The sequence below is a fragment of the Bos taurus genome, chromosome 15 (assembly GCF_002263795.3).
Source record: "Bos taurus isolate L1 Dominette 01449 registration number 42190680 breed Hereford chromosome 15, ARS-UCD2.0, whole genome shotgun sequence".
In the NCBI taxonomy this organism is placed as follows: Eukaryota; Metazoa; Chordata; class Mammalia; order Artiodactyla; family Bovidae; genus Bos; species Bos taurus.
In genome coordinates this window covers 29,440,620-29,456,221 of record NC_037342.1, presented here as the reverse complement: position 1 = coordinate 29,456,221, position 15,602 = coordinate 29,440,620, and the positions used below count along the sequence as shown (strand labels likewise).

At 41.4% G+C, this 15,602-nt stretch overlaps 1 long non-coding RNA gene across 1 annotated transcript in view; it reads left to right on the top strand.

Moving 5' to 3' along the window:
• LOC101902586 (uncharacterized) overlaps positions 1-15,396 on the top strand; it is a 28,699-nt gene extending 13,303 nt beyond the window's left edge. Inside the window, exon 3 of the long non-coding RNA XR_003029444.2 lies at positions 15,218-15,396. This is a non-coding gene — a long non-coding RNA (uncharacterized lncRNA). The remainder of the gene's footprint in view (positions 1-15,217) is intronic.
• Positions 15,397-15,602: the final 206 nt, after the last annotated feature.

Here is a 15,602-nt window from a genome sequence, read left to right as displayed (position 1 = left end):
AATCTCTGATGCCTTGATAGGAGGGGAGGAAATGAAAAACTGTCGTTTCAAAGCTGACGTTAATCCATTTTCACTCTAGGGAAACCACTTAGGGGACTTTTAGTTATGCAAATATAGAGCAGAACTACCCCTCTGAAAAGGAGATGCCTCTGGCCCACTGGCCCAGCGGTCCAATGGCCCAGGAGCACCTCTTCTGGTCAGGTAACATTGATGGCCTTTGTTGTAGGCAGAAAGGCATCTCTTCAGTTTCTATTTCCAAAAAAAAAAAAAAAAAATTTTTTTATATAAAGTGTAATGTATACAATAATATTAAATGAACAATCATGTGTCAGATATTATGATAAGCGCTTTACATGGATTATCTCATTCAGTTTTCATGATACCCAATATTATCATCTTCATTCTATAAATAGGGAAGCTGAGGTTCATAGAGTTTGAGTAACTAGTGCAGAGGTCATGCAATTAGCAAGTGCAAAGCTGGGATTTGAACCTTCATCTGACACCAGAGACAGAACCACCTCTATCAACCTCTGGAATTGTTAATAGTCCTTTACTGTGGAATGCCCAGACTAGAAAGGTGTCCTCAAGACTGACTCAGACAAGCAGAGCAAGAGAAGCCATCATTTTCTATGAGGTGAATGCCAACTGGAGTCATCCTTCTGACTTCTAAATTTGTTTCTTGACCCAAGACGGAGAGGGTGGAACCACTTTACAACAAGGGCATAGAGATGCAACAGGCAGGAAGGAACCAAGGCCCTTTCCTACTCTGGGACAGGCCAGGAAGAGCTGAGCCCCACCCAGGTGATCAAGCCAAGTTCAGAAGGGTGATGTTGAGGACAGTTTGAGGACAGTTGAGGACAGTGATGTTGAGGTGATGCTGACAGACCTAGAGTTTCTCCCAGAAGCACAGGGCCCACTGGACAGGGGCAAGTGGCCAGAGTGACTGCTGGGGTGATCCATTTCAGCAAGTCGAAGGAAATCTGAAAGCACCTCCCACAAGCAGCCTGAAGCCGCCTCCTGGAGAGAGCTGCCCCTTTGATGCAGACTGGGACTGGGCACTGTTTTGGAGACCTGAGAGTCCAAAATAGAGGGATGGATGTCCTTATCCTTTTGGGTATGGAGGCCTGTAGGACTCAAGAGAACTTTTGTTTGTAGATTTAGCATTTTTTACTTTTTGCTTTTCAAACCATATTGTTAGCAGAGCACAAATGCTGCCTGCCTCCTATCCACTCAGTTTGCATTTTTTGGGAATCCAGGTCGGAGGTTGAGCAAAGAAATTGTAATAACTCCATCCTCTCCCACCCCTCCCCCAAGAAAAGAACCCAGCCTATTTGTTGCAGCTCAATGATTGCACTTTTATCGATACTTCTTAACATTATTCTGTAAGCTGTTGGTTCATATTTAGCTTGTGGTTGACCTAAACCACCAGATCTTTTTCATACAAACTGCTGTGAGGCCAGTTTTTCCCAGCTTAAGCTTCTAGTACATGTGCAACTGATCAAAAATAAAGTAAAATGTAAATGCAGGACGTTTCACTTTTTAATTTTATTCGATTCTGGTCTGCCGAACTACTGTAGATATTTTACTCTGTCACCTTTTATAATAATTCCTTTGCAGCTTTGTATCACCTGCAAAACTGATGAGCATCAGTTACTTTGTAGTCAGTGAAAATTAATTACAAAACAGCATTAAAAATTAATGAAAATGAAAAATAGGGCAAAACAGAGCCTTGTGGCATAGCATGACATTGGCGGTTCTCATAGTGTGGTCCACAAATCCTGGAGTTCCCTGGGACCCTTTCAGAGGATCTGTGAGATCAAAACTATTTTCATAATACTGCTTAAATGTCTTTATCCCTCTCATTGTATCATGAACAAACCTTGAATTTTCCAGAGGTTACATGACATATGATATTGCTCTAGACTATGCAGAAGTAGTTATGAGAATCCAGCTGTCTTCCATGATCCAGATGTTAAAGAGATTTGTAAAACTGTAGAACAAAACCACTCTTTTTTCACTATGTTTTTTTCTTTTTGGAAGATATAACCATTTTAAATTAAAATTTTATATAATATAAAATAGAGAAACAAGGACCTACTGCATAGCACAGGGACCTATATTCAATATTTTGTAATAACCTGTAATGGAAAAGAATCTGAAAAATAATATGCATATATGTATATAAATATGTATATAAAATAATATGTACTGCGGTTCATGGGATCTCAAAGAGTCGGACACGACTGAGCGACTGAACTGAACTGATGTATATATATATGTGTGTGTGTTTATATGTGTGAATATATATATATATATATAAAACTGAGTCACTTTGCTGTACATCTGAAACTAACACAACATTGTAAATCAACTATACTTCAATAAAAAAATCAAGTCTTGTAGAGCCTGTCTTCTGCAATGAGAGAAGCCACCACAAATGAGAAGCCCACACACCACAACTAGAGAGTCTGTGTATAGCAATGAAGACCCAGCACAGCCAAAAAAAAAGTCTAAAAAAATTGTTTAAAGGTTATGTAACAAAAAATAAATAAATAAATAAAGGTTATGTAACATACAATAGATTTATTATTTTTATTTTTATTTTTTTAGATTTATTATTTTTAAAGCAATAAAACATTTAATGTATTTTATGAATTTTAATTTCCAATACAATAATTTTCTATTAAGAGATATAATCCACATAAATGAAAGTTCTGAGAGTCCTCAAAAATTTTAAGTGTCAAGGAAGATCCTAAGACTACAAAGCTCAAGATTCACAATGTGAGTGATATCCCTACAGGCTGATAGCAAGCCCCTACTCTTCATAAATAGGGTGAAGATTTGTAGAATTTCCCTAGCACTTTTCTTCTAAGGCAGAGGCAGTATAGTCAGGCAGACACTGACGATTAAAGAGATTGGAGTTCTAACTCTGGCTGTGTCACTAACCAGCTATGTGATTCTGAGTGCTGTGCTTAGTCACTCAGTCGTGTCCAGCTCTTTGCAACCCCATGGACTGTAGCCTACCAGGCTTCTCTGCCCATGGGGAGTCTCCAGGAAAGAATACTGGAGTGGGTTGCCCTCCCCCAAGGGATCTTGGATCTTCCCAACCCAAGGATCAAACTCTGATTCTTTACCATCTGAGCCACCAGGGAAGCCCATGATCCTGGGTAAATCCCCTCATTTCTCTAGAGAACTGTTTCCACATTTGTAAAATGAGGAGCTTTATGGGATTGACTTTTAGGGTCAATTTTTCAAAAACTAAAGCACTTCAGGGGGAAGGAGGAAGGGACAGGTATTTATTCTTCATTTTACCAATAAGGAAGTTAAGGTCAAAGATGTTAATGAGAAAGAAATGCTCAAGGACATGTCTTGAGCTGGTATCAGATTCAGGATTGAAGTTGGCGTCCTTGTCTTCTGGGCTAAGACTTGATGCATTCAGTTGGTAATATTAATAGTAATAGTATTTGCATGTATATACCATTAAAAATAAATTCATATTCTGAAACAACTCCAAATTTCTAAAAGTTGGACAGACAGAAAGAACTTTATAATTTTCATGACTATGGGAGCCAGCCACTGAGGTGGCCTGCAATAATCCTTTCTTCTGGTATTTGTGGGCTTGGGAGTCTCCACCCACATTCAATAGTGCTGACCCGTGTGACCAACAGAATATTGGCCAGTAAACTGAAGCAATAAGGTGTGTCATAACAGACATTACAGCTTCTACCTTGCTCTTTCTTAGATTGCTCTAGGGATATCTGAGATTGCTCTAGGGAAAACCAACCCCAGTGTTTTGTGGACATATAAGCATCCCTGTGGAGAGTCACATGTGATGAAGAACTGAGTCATCCTGCCAACAAGCAGCACCAACTTGCATTCATGTGGAATGCAATGGAGGTCAGAGGTCTTTGCAGACTGCTGCTGCTGCTGCTGCTGCTAAGTCGCTTCAGTCGTGTCTGACTCTGTACGACCCCAGAGACGACAGCCCACCAGGCTCCCCTGTCCCTGGGATTCTCCAGGCAAGAGCACTGGAGTGGGTTGCCATTTCCTTCTCCAATGCATGAAAGTGAAAAGTGAAAGTGAAGTCACTTAGAGTCGTGTCTGACTCTTTGCGACCCCATGGACTTCAGCCTACCAGGCTCCTCTGTCCATGGGATTTTCCAGGCAAGAGTACTGGAGTGGGGTGCTACTGCCTTCTCCGGGCTTTGCAGACTAGAAAATGACAAAGGCCGAGGAGTAGGTCGAGCCCTAGGATAGAGCGATGATGGTATACTGCTGGACCTGCCAGCTAAAAGAAAATTGCGTTGGATGGTCTCTTCTAAAAGGTATGGAGTAAAAAGCACTAGTCAAATCAATAGAAAACTAAGTACCATGGGATATGTTGATTTGCTTTAGTGAAGAAATCATACCTAGAATAGCAGTTGTGATTGAGTCATCAAGTTTGGATAATCCACTGTCATTCTCCAAGTTCCATCAGTCTTCAGAGAGACAAATAGGTGATCTGAATGGTGCATATGGTAGGAATAACTACCTCTGTATCTGTCAAGACCTTGTTGGTGACACTGATCTCTTCAGTCCATCCAGGAATGCAATACTGTTTTTGGTATCCTGTTTTAGGAAGTGGACACAGTTCCAGTGACTCCACTAAGCCTTTTCTTTTCTTTCTAAAAAATATGTATTTATTTGGCTGAGCTAGGTCTCAGTTGTGGCACATGGGATCTTTAGGTGCAGCATGTAAGATCTAGTTCCCTGACCAGGGATGGAACCTGGGCCCCTTGAATTGCAAGCAGGGAGTCTTAGCCACTGGACTACCAGGGAAGCCCACTTGACTTTTTCTGTCATGATAGCTTTAACTTCTTGGGTCAGGGGAATGTCTACCAGTTGCTGATTTTATCTTCTCAGATACCTGCTGAGTATATCTAAGCTGCAGTATATATCCATCTATGTATTCTGGAACTGAGGAAAAATAATGGGATGGTTTCTGGGAACCACTGGGCTTGATGTGATATGAAGCTAAGCCAAAACTCAAGATCATCTAACTTTCCTAAGCCCCTACTTTGACAGTGAATCACAGTGGCATTTTGAGTCTCCAGGGATTAGTATCAGTTCAGAGCCAATGTTCAGTAATCCCCTAAAAATCTGGTTATCTCCCCTTCCTAATGCACAGTTGTCATGATAAATGGTTGCAGGTTCCTTCAGGAGAAAGGGTTGGTAGAAGATTTACAGTGTGGTTTTTTGGCAATAGAGCAGGGTCCTTCCTCAAGTGGTCTCAGGCTTCCCTTCATTCCAAAAAGTTGGAACAGGCTCCAATCTAAGAACTGGTTGAAGGGCTCTAGCTCTATCATTTGAAGTCAGATTTCTGATCACAACTAGAGTATTTCACTCACAGTAACCAAGTAAAACTTCTGCCCCACTTTGCTTCTGATACCTGATAGCCTGTCATTCCTATTGAGTTAATTCAGGAAGCCCGTCTTGATGACTGTGTTCCCCACCACCATGCCTGCCTTTAGAGAAAAGCCACTGTAGCACTCGTCAAGGAGAAGGCAATGGCACCCCACTCCAGTAGTCTTGTCTGGAGAATCCCATGGATGGAGGAGCCTGGTAGGCTGCAGTCCATGGGGTTGCTAAGAGTCAGACACGACTAAGCAACTTCACTTTCACTTTTCACTTTTATGCACTGGAGAAGGAAATGGCAACCCACTCCAGTATTCTTGCCTGGAGAATCCCAGGGACAGGGGAGCCTGGTGGGCTGCCGTCTATGGGGTCGCACAGAGTTGGACACGACTGAAGCGACTTAGCAGCAGCAGCAGCAGTCTTCAAGGATGCTGGTGTTCTAACCAATGTCTGTCTCAAAACCCTGGTGAAGGGAGTATCTTCTGGATCCTACCCAGGAAGACTGTACATTGGTTTTATGTTATCAACCTACTCTAGTGTTCAGAATACTTTCCTCCTCAATATTGGAATTTCTGACATCTCAGCTTCCTTCAATGAAAGCCCTTTTTGGGTTTAATCAAACTATTAGAGCTATTCCCAGCCAACGTGAGCAAATACATTAAATCCAGAACCTCTGTTTAGTGTACTCATGTAAACACATTCAGCCCAAGCCACAATAAATATTTCTTCCATCCTGACCCAACACCTTTAGGATACATCCTCACACATTTTCTCTGGCTTTCTGTCCATATACATTGGCATCAGCGGGGGTCTGGATGAAAGGTAAAGAGTATCGTTTGTACTATTCTTGCAATTTTCAGTAAGGGTGAAATTCTGTCAAAACAAAAAGCAAAACAATATATGAACTGACAGACTTTCAGTATTCTTTTGGTGTGTTTGGCGCTTCCTCATGGGTCACGCTGGGGCCTGCTGGCACTTGAATCAGGTCACAGATCTAATAGAGGTGGTGGGGCTAGGTTTCTAGGAGGATGAGTTGCCTGTGAGGCAATGACTTCTGGGGAGATCATTACAGGTTCTTCAGGTAAAAGAAGAGTAACTTCATTTTTTTTTACTGCCCAGGGAGGGTCAGCAGAACTTAGAGGTTAAGGACTTCTTAGTTTCATCAGAATCTGTTCATGTGTCCCCATCCTAAGATTCAGGATCTCATTCCTTCCCAGTCAATGTCTTATTTTACATGAGACCCTGCTTGGTTATGAATTCAATTTGTATGGAAATTCAGTTCCCTGCCAAGTGAAAACTGAGGGTTTTGTTATCAGAAATCTTGACCCTGAGGCTACAAGAGATAAAAGTTTCCTCCATGGCAGTTAGAGAAAGTTTTTGGTCCCTTTCCCAGATTTTGGTCTGGGAATTTAAAGGCCTAGGTTCATTATTTTCTTTCTCTGAACTCTCCAGCACACTTAGAAGCAACCAACAAAGCTCACCGTCTGTACTAAAATGTTCTAGGACTGCAAATATTTGGTTACTCTAAGGTTTGCCTTCCATAGGCATTTATCACAGTGAGCTTTATCTACAAGTGGGAATTAAGTGACTGCTTTGCCACTGAATGCCTTGGAACACTGATGGCCCCTTTCCCACTGGCAATAATCATTAATGTGTTTAAATTTCATTAGATTAGAAAACCAATTCCAGATTCCCATCCTTAAGAATCTATTTCCCTGAGACCACAGTCAGAACCAGTAAGTGTATCAGTCAGGAAAGCTTAACCACTGTGAATTATGAAATAAGAAGTTTACTATGGGAGGGACTTCCCTGTTCTGTGCTCCCAGTACAGGGGGTCCTGGGTTTGATCCCTGGTTGGAAACTAAATCTCACATGCTGCAACTACCTGAGTGCCACAAGTCAGAACCTTCGTGCTGCAACAAAGATCATAGATTCCATGTGCTGCGACTAAGACCTGGCATGGCCAAATATTAAATATTAAATAAACAAAAGGCACCTCAGCCAATCAGAGCGCAAGACCGTTAATAAAAGTATAGTTTTCTATGGGAATTAGAGCTTACACAGTTTTGGAAAGAGCTGGAGAAGTGAAGGGCCAACAGAGAAGTCAGAGGATCAGGAAAGGAGTCACGAATGTGGGAAACCCAGCACATCTAGCAGGCATGGGACACTGATGGGAAAGCTCATGAAAACTGCCTCCTCTGCAGGTCTACCAGCAAGTGTCTGGAGGTGGGCCCAGGGCCACTGTTGGTCAGGAGGGTCAACAATTGGACTGCATTGCAGGACTCTAAGAAGTGCAGAAGGGGACGACAGAGGATGAGATGGTTGGATGGCATCACTGACTCAATGGGCATGAGTTTGAGCCAACTCCAGGAGACAGTGAATGACAGGTAAGCCTGACATGCCGTCCACGGGGTGGCAAAGCATCAGACATGATGTAGCAACTGAAGGACAACAACAAAGGAGAACAAAGCAAGAACAGGCTTGAGTTCATTTTTAACACTTGTTTCTAATAGTCACCACGTCTAATCACAATGACCTTCAGAGAATCATACTTGCTGCTTCACTTCTGCCCTCCGAATCTCGTGCCCATCCCTCATTTGACTAATTCTAACCTGAAACCATCCAGCGAACAGGATTCTGGCAAACATAGCTCCAGCTGAACCAAGTTCTCACAGTACAAATCATTGCAGTACTGTGCAACGTGTGAGCCTGGACTGGATCCTGGACTGGAGAAAAACAACCCGTAACAGACATTTTGGGGGACTCCCCTGGTGGTCCAGTGGTTAAGAATCCGCTTGCCAATGCAGGGGACATGGACTGGATCCCTGGTCCAAATCCAGGAAGATTCCACATGCCTTGGGGGAACTAAGTCCGCTCGCTACAACTACTGAAGCCCGCACACACTAGAGCCCATGCCCACAACAGGAGAAGCTGCCGCAACAAGAAGCCCAGGCACTGCAACTCGAGAGTAGCCCCTGCTCGCGGCAACGAGAGAAAGTCCAAGTGTAGCAGCAAAGACCCAGAGCAGCCAAAACTAGAATAAAAGAGACATTTTGGGGATATTGGAATGGTTTCTATATAGACTAGCTATTAGATGATTAATAGGGACTAGTGGGTGTTTTTCTGGCCCTGATGTGCGACTTGTGGGGTTTTTAGTTTCCCGACCAGGAATTGAACCTGGAGTTGTGGCAGTGAAAGTCCAGAATTCTAACCGCTAGACCGCCAGGGAACTCCCATTAAAGAGATTATGTTAATTTTTATGCTTGATCATGGCACTGTGGTTATGTAAGAGAATGTTATTATTAGGAGCTAGCTGTTTAAATATTTAGGGGTAAAGTTTCCAATGGTTTAGCATTTATTTATTTTTATTACTTATTAAGTGACTATGGTAGATTGTTAATCATTGCTGAATCTAGGTGGTGGATCTGCAGATGTTTCAACTTTTCTGTGTGTTTGAAATTTTTAATAATTAAAATATTAAGGAAAAGAAAAGACTGCTGTGGTCATTACTTCTCTAGAAACCTTTCCTGCCCATCTCCCCTCTTCTCCTCCAAGGTGGTTATGTTGTTTCTTTTACTCTGCAAGTACCCCAGATGTAGCATCCAAGCATTTATCACATTGTACTTCAATTTCTTGTTTTCTCATCTCTCTCCCCCTCTAAACTTTGAAGTCTTTGAAAGACACAGGTGGGACTTCCTCGGTGGCCCAGTGACTAAGACTCCGCGCTCCCAATGCAGGGGGCCTGGGCTCCATCCCTGGTCAGGGAACTAGGTCCTACATGCTGCAGCTAAAGATCCGTCATGCCACAACTGAGACCTGGTGCACCCAAAGAAATACATATTTTAAAAAGGAAAGGACACAGCTGTCTCTGGTCTTTAGCTCTTCTAATGTTTCTTCCTGTTTCTAACACAGAGTAGGTACTCCCTTAATCTTTATTCACTCAAGAACAGAAGAAAGTCTAATTGAAGTATTGCTTCAGAGATACCATCAAATTAGGGTTCAAGTGAATCTAAGGAAAGCAAGGTTTTGAGTTTAAGATTTTTTGTTTCAAATTAAAAAAGTAATACATGCAAATAAAAATAATAGAGTAGTAAAGTGAAAATGAAATTATTGTTTCATTCCTGTTTTATACATATACTCCAACCGGGGAGTCAGGAGTTTAAAATGTATCCTTCCAGAACCATTTCTATGCAATTATAAACACCTTCCCCCCCACCCCCTGGAAAATGTTGTTTGGTAACTTACTTTTTTCTTTAACTTGATGATCCACATCCTTGTATGGATAGATCTACATCCTTCTCTACACAGGCTACATTGTATTTCATTGTATTCATATGCACTTGCTTATATAACAACCACATTTAAATAAGCATGTAGACAGAGGAGCAGTTTCTGCATGAAACCAGTACCGTTGACCAGGGGTCCCCAAACTCCAGGATCTAGTGCCTGATGATCTGAGGTGGAGCTGAGGTAATAATAATAGAAATAAAATGTACAACAAATGTTATGCCCTTGAATCATCCCGAAACCATCCCCCTCCCCCTGGTTCCTGGAAAAATTGTCTTCCATGAAACTGGTCCCTAGTGCCAAAAAGTTTGGGGATGGAGAATCCCAGGGACGGGGGAGCCTGGTTGGCTGCCGTCTATGGGGTCTCACAGAGTCGGACACGACTGAAGCGACTTAGCAGCAGCAGCCCTACAAAAAGGGATTTGGTAACTCCAGTAAACAAAGGAATAAGAATAGCTCAACGTTGAACTATGGGTTCAGAGACAAGGTAAACTGGCTAGGAAGGGACTTTACCAGTCTCAGCTTACAGAAAGACTTGGCCTTTTCAAGGAATAAAAGAGAGAGCAAGATGATAATGATCAGAGTGTGAAACTGAACTGAGCCAACTGACAAATGTGTGACCATGTAAGCCCCTAATCTGCATCCCCTGACACCTTCCCAGTAAATTAACTCAGTCCTTCGCAGACTGAGCACAGCCACCAGGGAACAAGTGAAAGTGGCCAGTGTATGGGCCTGGCTCATCTTGGAGGAGAAAGTCCCCCAGGTTTCCCAGTGACAACAGAAAGTTACTCAAACAAGTGTTGATGAAATCCTACCAGAAGTTTGTTTCGTGGGCCTTTCTGATCTCATCAATCGGGCCCCTCTGCTGCTTTCGCTTTCCATACTTGTTCCTCTTGCGCAAAAACACGCTTGTTTTGTCCTGTAGTTCGCCCCCCTCTTTAAGCGTCCTCATGCTCCCTAACTATTCAATCTTATCTCCCTGTAAATTTCTAATGCCCACCTTGTGTTCCACTTAGACTGTTACAGTGTCAACAAAACGAGGCTGGAATGCACTGAGGCTGTTAAAATGTGTTGTACCGTCTTGTGGTGATGACCTAAACCAAAGCACAGCATGATCCCATTCACATCAATTTACCTTCACTACCATCTCAAAAGTGTGTGTTTGGGGTTCTTTCTGCTGCTAACGGCAGGTATTCACATTCTCTCCAGCAAGAATGCTGACTTTCATTCAATAAAAAAAATTTTTTTAACGTTTATTTATTTCGCTGAGCTGGGTCTTAGCTGCGGCACTCAGGATCTTTGATCTTCATTGTAACATTCAGGATCTTTTCTTTTTTTAGTTGTGGCATGTGGGATCAAATCCAGGCCCTTCCATTGCAAGCTTAGCCCTTGGACCATCTGGGAAGTCCCAAGAATGCTGACTTTTAGATACTAAATATAGGTAGCATTATCTCTCAATTTTTAAGATGATTTTTTGGGGGCATTTATTTTGTGTTAACCTTTTAGAGTGTCATTCAGTGTTTTCTATTATCAAATGTCTGTATCAGATAGAGATCATGTTAACATGTTATTGACATACATAATCTTGTCACAATATGTTGGTTCATAATAATAATAAATGTGCATTTATTATTACATTGCTTGTTTGTAGCAAGCTTCTGAAATGTTTAGTATAACCTCATTACAGAGAACTGATTAAGACCACTCACTATTATTCAAAACATGTAAATAAAGTGTTATGAAAAATACAGAACAGTTTATAACCTCAAGAATTCCTGGGGATTTTTATTTCTTATTCCCAGATCCAGAAGGTTGTAAGTTGATAATTTTTGAAGTTGTTCATATTGTGAAGGGGTTCCTAATACTGCTATATGTTGTCATATGTGTTTAAATTTTTCTGTAATAAAAAGTAAAACAAAACTGGATCATGCTACATTCCTGCCTAAACTTCAAGGGCTTTCTCGCGCCTTTAGGACAAATGCCAAAAGCTTTTAAAACTTGCATAAATTTGACCCTTTCAGCTCTCTGGCCCCAACTCATCTTATTCTCCCACTACCTTCCAGAAACGGTAGCCTTCTTTCAGTTACTCAAACTTACCAAATATTTTCCTGACTCAAGATCTTTGTCCATTCTGTTCACTCAGCTTAGAACACTCTTCCTGGCCCTATTTCCCTGGTTAACTCCCACTTATCTTTAAATATGAGCTCCTGGGCGTCCCTGGTGGCTCAGTGGTAAAGAATCTGCCTGTCAACGCAGGAGACGTGATCCATGGCTCATGCCACGGAGCAAGTGAGCCCTTGCACCACAACGGCTGAGCCTGTGCTCTAGAGCCTGGAAGCCACGACTACTGAGGCCCACATGCCCTAGAGCCCGTGCTCTGCAACAAGGGAAGCCACCGTAGTGAGGAGCCCAGGCACCATAACTAGAGAGTGGCCCCTGCTTGCCGCAACTAGAGAAAAGCCCACACAGCAACGAAGACACAGCACACCCAAAAGAAAACAATAAATAAATGAATAAATAAAATCTCTTGGAGGCTTTACTTGGAGCAACCTCCCCTACCTTGCACCCCAAGTCTACATGAGGTCACCCTGTGATAATCTTACACAATTTCTTCATAGCACTCAATACATTTTGTGTTGAATATGTCTGTTCATTACTTATTGTTTAAATGGCCATCTCCCTCAATACACAGTAAGAAGAGACGGTATGTCTATTTTTCTCACCTCTGTTTTGCCTGCACCTAGCATAATGCTTGGTACAAAACAGGCCAACAGAAAATATGAGTTTAAACAATCCCAACTGTGCAAGGGAGGTAGGTATATAACATTTAGAAAATAAAGTAAAATTGTTCTTAATGAATATACAACAGCTCTCAGTGATCACCAAGTTTTTTGTATTGCTCACAAACATGTTCTAGAATCTCACCCAAGATCAACAATGAGCTTGCTTTTTGTTGTTTCTGGAGTCTGCCTTTCTTCCCAACAGCTTTAATTATGCCTAAAACGGATCCTTCAAGGTTGACTAAGAAAAGAAAATAAGCATAGGAGACCTAAGAGACATAGCAACCAACGGTAATGTGTGGACCTTATTTGCCTACAATTTGAAGTCTGACTATTGTCCCAAGATTTAGTTTGGGGTGCAAGTAAAAAAAGATGATTTTACTATAGATCTTACAGATTTTTAAAAGACAGCAATGGAAATACAAAAAACCTTATTCCAATAAAAATTTGGCAACTTAGATGAGATGGAGACAAATTATAACAACTGACTCAGGAAGAAATCAAGAACTTGAATTGTCCTATATCAATCAAATAATTGAATTTGGAGTGGAAAAAAAAAGTCTTCCCTTAGGCCCAGATAGCTTCTTTGTTAATAGAATATTAGTAAATGGAATTCATCAAGAGGATAACACAGTATTCCCAAGTTTGGTTTGAAATCAAGATTGGTTTGAAATCAATTAACGTAACTTACCGTGTTAATAGAACAAAGGAGAAAAGCCATATGATTATCTCAATGGAGGCAGAAAAAAGCATTTGAACAAATTCAAAATTAATTTGTAACAATAGCTACAAAACACTCACCAAGTTTTGTTTTGTTTGTTTGTTTTGTCCAAGATTTACTGTGTATGTAGCCTAACTTTCACGTGATTTCACTCTGCACTGAGTCTCCCTCTACAGCCAACCCTGAGGGAGTCAACACACAACCTTGAACAAATATTTGTGACACAGGAGAGAAAGGGACAGGGTGCGACTTTTAAAAGGATGACATAGCCGTTGAGGATACAATATGTTGGTTAGAACCAATGAGGCCCAAGATGGCAGAAGACTCGACTTCCAGTTGCCTTGAGCCTCATTATACATTCATTGTAATATATTACCATATGCTAAAATGCACACCCATAGGTGCTGTGACAGTTCTAAGGCTGAACATAAAAAGCCAAAAAGTGGGCAGTGGCCTGGTTCCTGGAAATTCCCAATCATTCCCCCAAATAGTTAAAATAATCTTTCCACTTTTTAGCCTATGGAATTACCCAGCCCAGAAAAACTAACCACTCTGGCACCCGGAAGCCTCACGCCTTCTGAGTCTGCTGACACTCTGTCCGTGGGGTGTGTGTATCCCTGAATAAACTTGCTTTCATGTTGGTATGGCTTGCTCTTAAATTCTTTCCTGTGTGAAGCTGAGGACCCTTACTTGGCAGCCTGCCCCAGGAACTCACCCAAGACCTGGGACATGACCACCATCCTCTTGTGCCCTATTCTCTTACAACATTTGAGTGCCTATAATGGATTAGTTACGTTCTAGGAGCCGAGGATACAGATGTGAACCAACAGAAGAAGTCCCTACCTTAAAGAATTTGGAAATAGGTTTGATTTTATTAAAGGTTCTAGGAGAATTCTCTTTCCTTTCATCCTACCCAAACCACTTCTGAAAAATCAGATCTGTGCCTGTCTTCAAAACTTCTCATTCCATGGGACTGCCCCAGTGGTCCAGTGGTTCACTCCTTGCTTCCAGTGCAATGGGTGCAGTTTCCATCCCTGGTCAGAGAACTAAAATCCCACATATTGTGTGGCCAAAAAAGGAAACAAAACAGAAACAACCCCCTGAAAGAGCCCCATGATAACATAAATAAAAACCATATTAAAAAAAAAAAAACTTCTCTTCCCTCCCCAATTCTCCAGAATTTCTCTTAGATTATGGGGTAAATGGGCTTTCCAGGTGGCACTAGTGGTAAAGAGCCCACCTGTCAATGCAAGAGACATAAGAGACTCGGGTTTGATCCCTTGGTTGGGAAGATCCCTGGAGAAAGTGATGGCAACCCACTGCAGTGTTCTTGCCTGGAGAATCCTATGGACAGAGGAGCCTGGTGAGTTACAGTTCATGGGGTCGCAAACAGTTGGACGCGACTGAAGCAACTTAGCACATGCACACAAGCGTGAGCTAAATAGTGACTAGTTCTAAATTTCTTTCAGTGCCCTAGGAGTAATCTATTGGGGTTTGGAGTCTTTAAAACACAAAGAGGTTCACTTATTATCTTTCCCGTATCTCAGACTTCAATTCACATTTAACTCCATTGTCTTTAGTGGCGCTTTAAATAGGAGATGCATGTTTTTCTGTCTGCCACTTGCAAATCTGGAACCTTATGCCTGAGCACTAGTTAGTGATCCTCTTCTTCTAAATACTTTAAAAAAACAGCTTTATTAAAGTATGATTCATATACAGTTCAAAGGGCTTTTCTGTTTAAAGTATATAACTCAGTATTTCTTAGTATATTCACAGTGATCTAATTGTATATTCACAGTGATCTAATTTTAGAATGTTTTCCTCTCCCCTTAAAGAAATCCCATACCTATTAGTAATCAGTCCTAAGCACTTTTAAAGTGGCTTTATGACTGTCCTTAGCTGGTTTTCTCAGGCCTCATGCTAGGAGTGGTCTTCCTCCCCGGCTTCAGTGTCTCTAGGACAGCACCCGTAACTGGTGCACACGTTCCCTCATATGCATATTTGAACTTGTCCTTCTTCTGTTTTCTTCCCTTAGGATCATAGTGGATGTTTTCTTCACAATATCCAGCCCACCTCCCCAACTTATGCAGCAGCAAACATACGTTGGAGTTCCCGCTCCTGGTGAAAAGAGATTCTGACTAACCTGCGCTTAAAATCTTTACTTCCTCTGTACTTTTCAGTTACATGAGTCAATAAATTTCCTTTATTAAGTCAGTTTGAGTGGGATTTTTTAATAAAACTGATTATGGGATCCTACTTACCTTATTCACATTAATTTTTAACAGCTTTATTGATATAGAATTTTTTAAGATACAATTTATGTACATATGATCCATCCATTTAACGTGTATACACAGATGGATGGTTTTTAGTATAACCACAAAGTTGTGTGACCATGACCAGAATGAATATTAGAATAC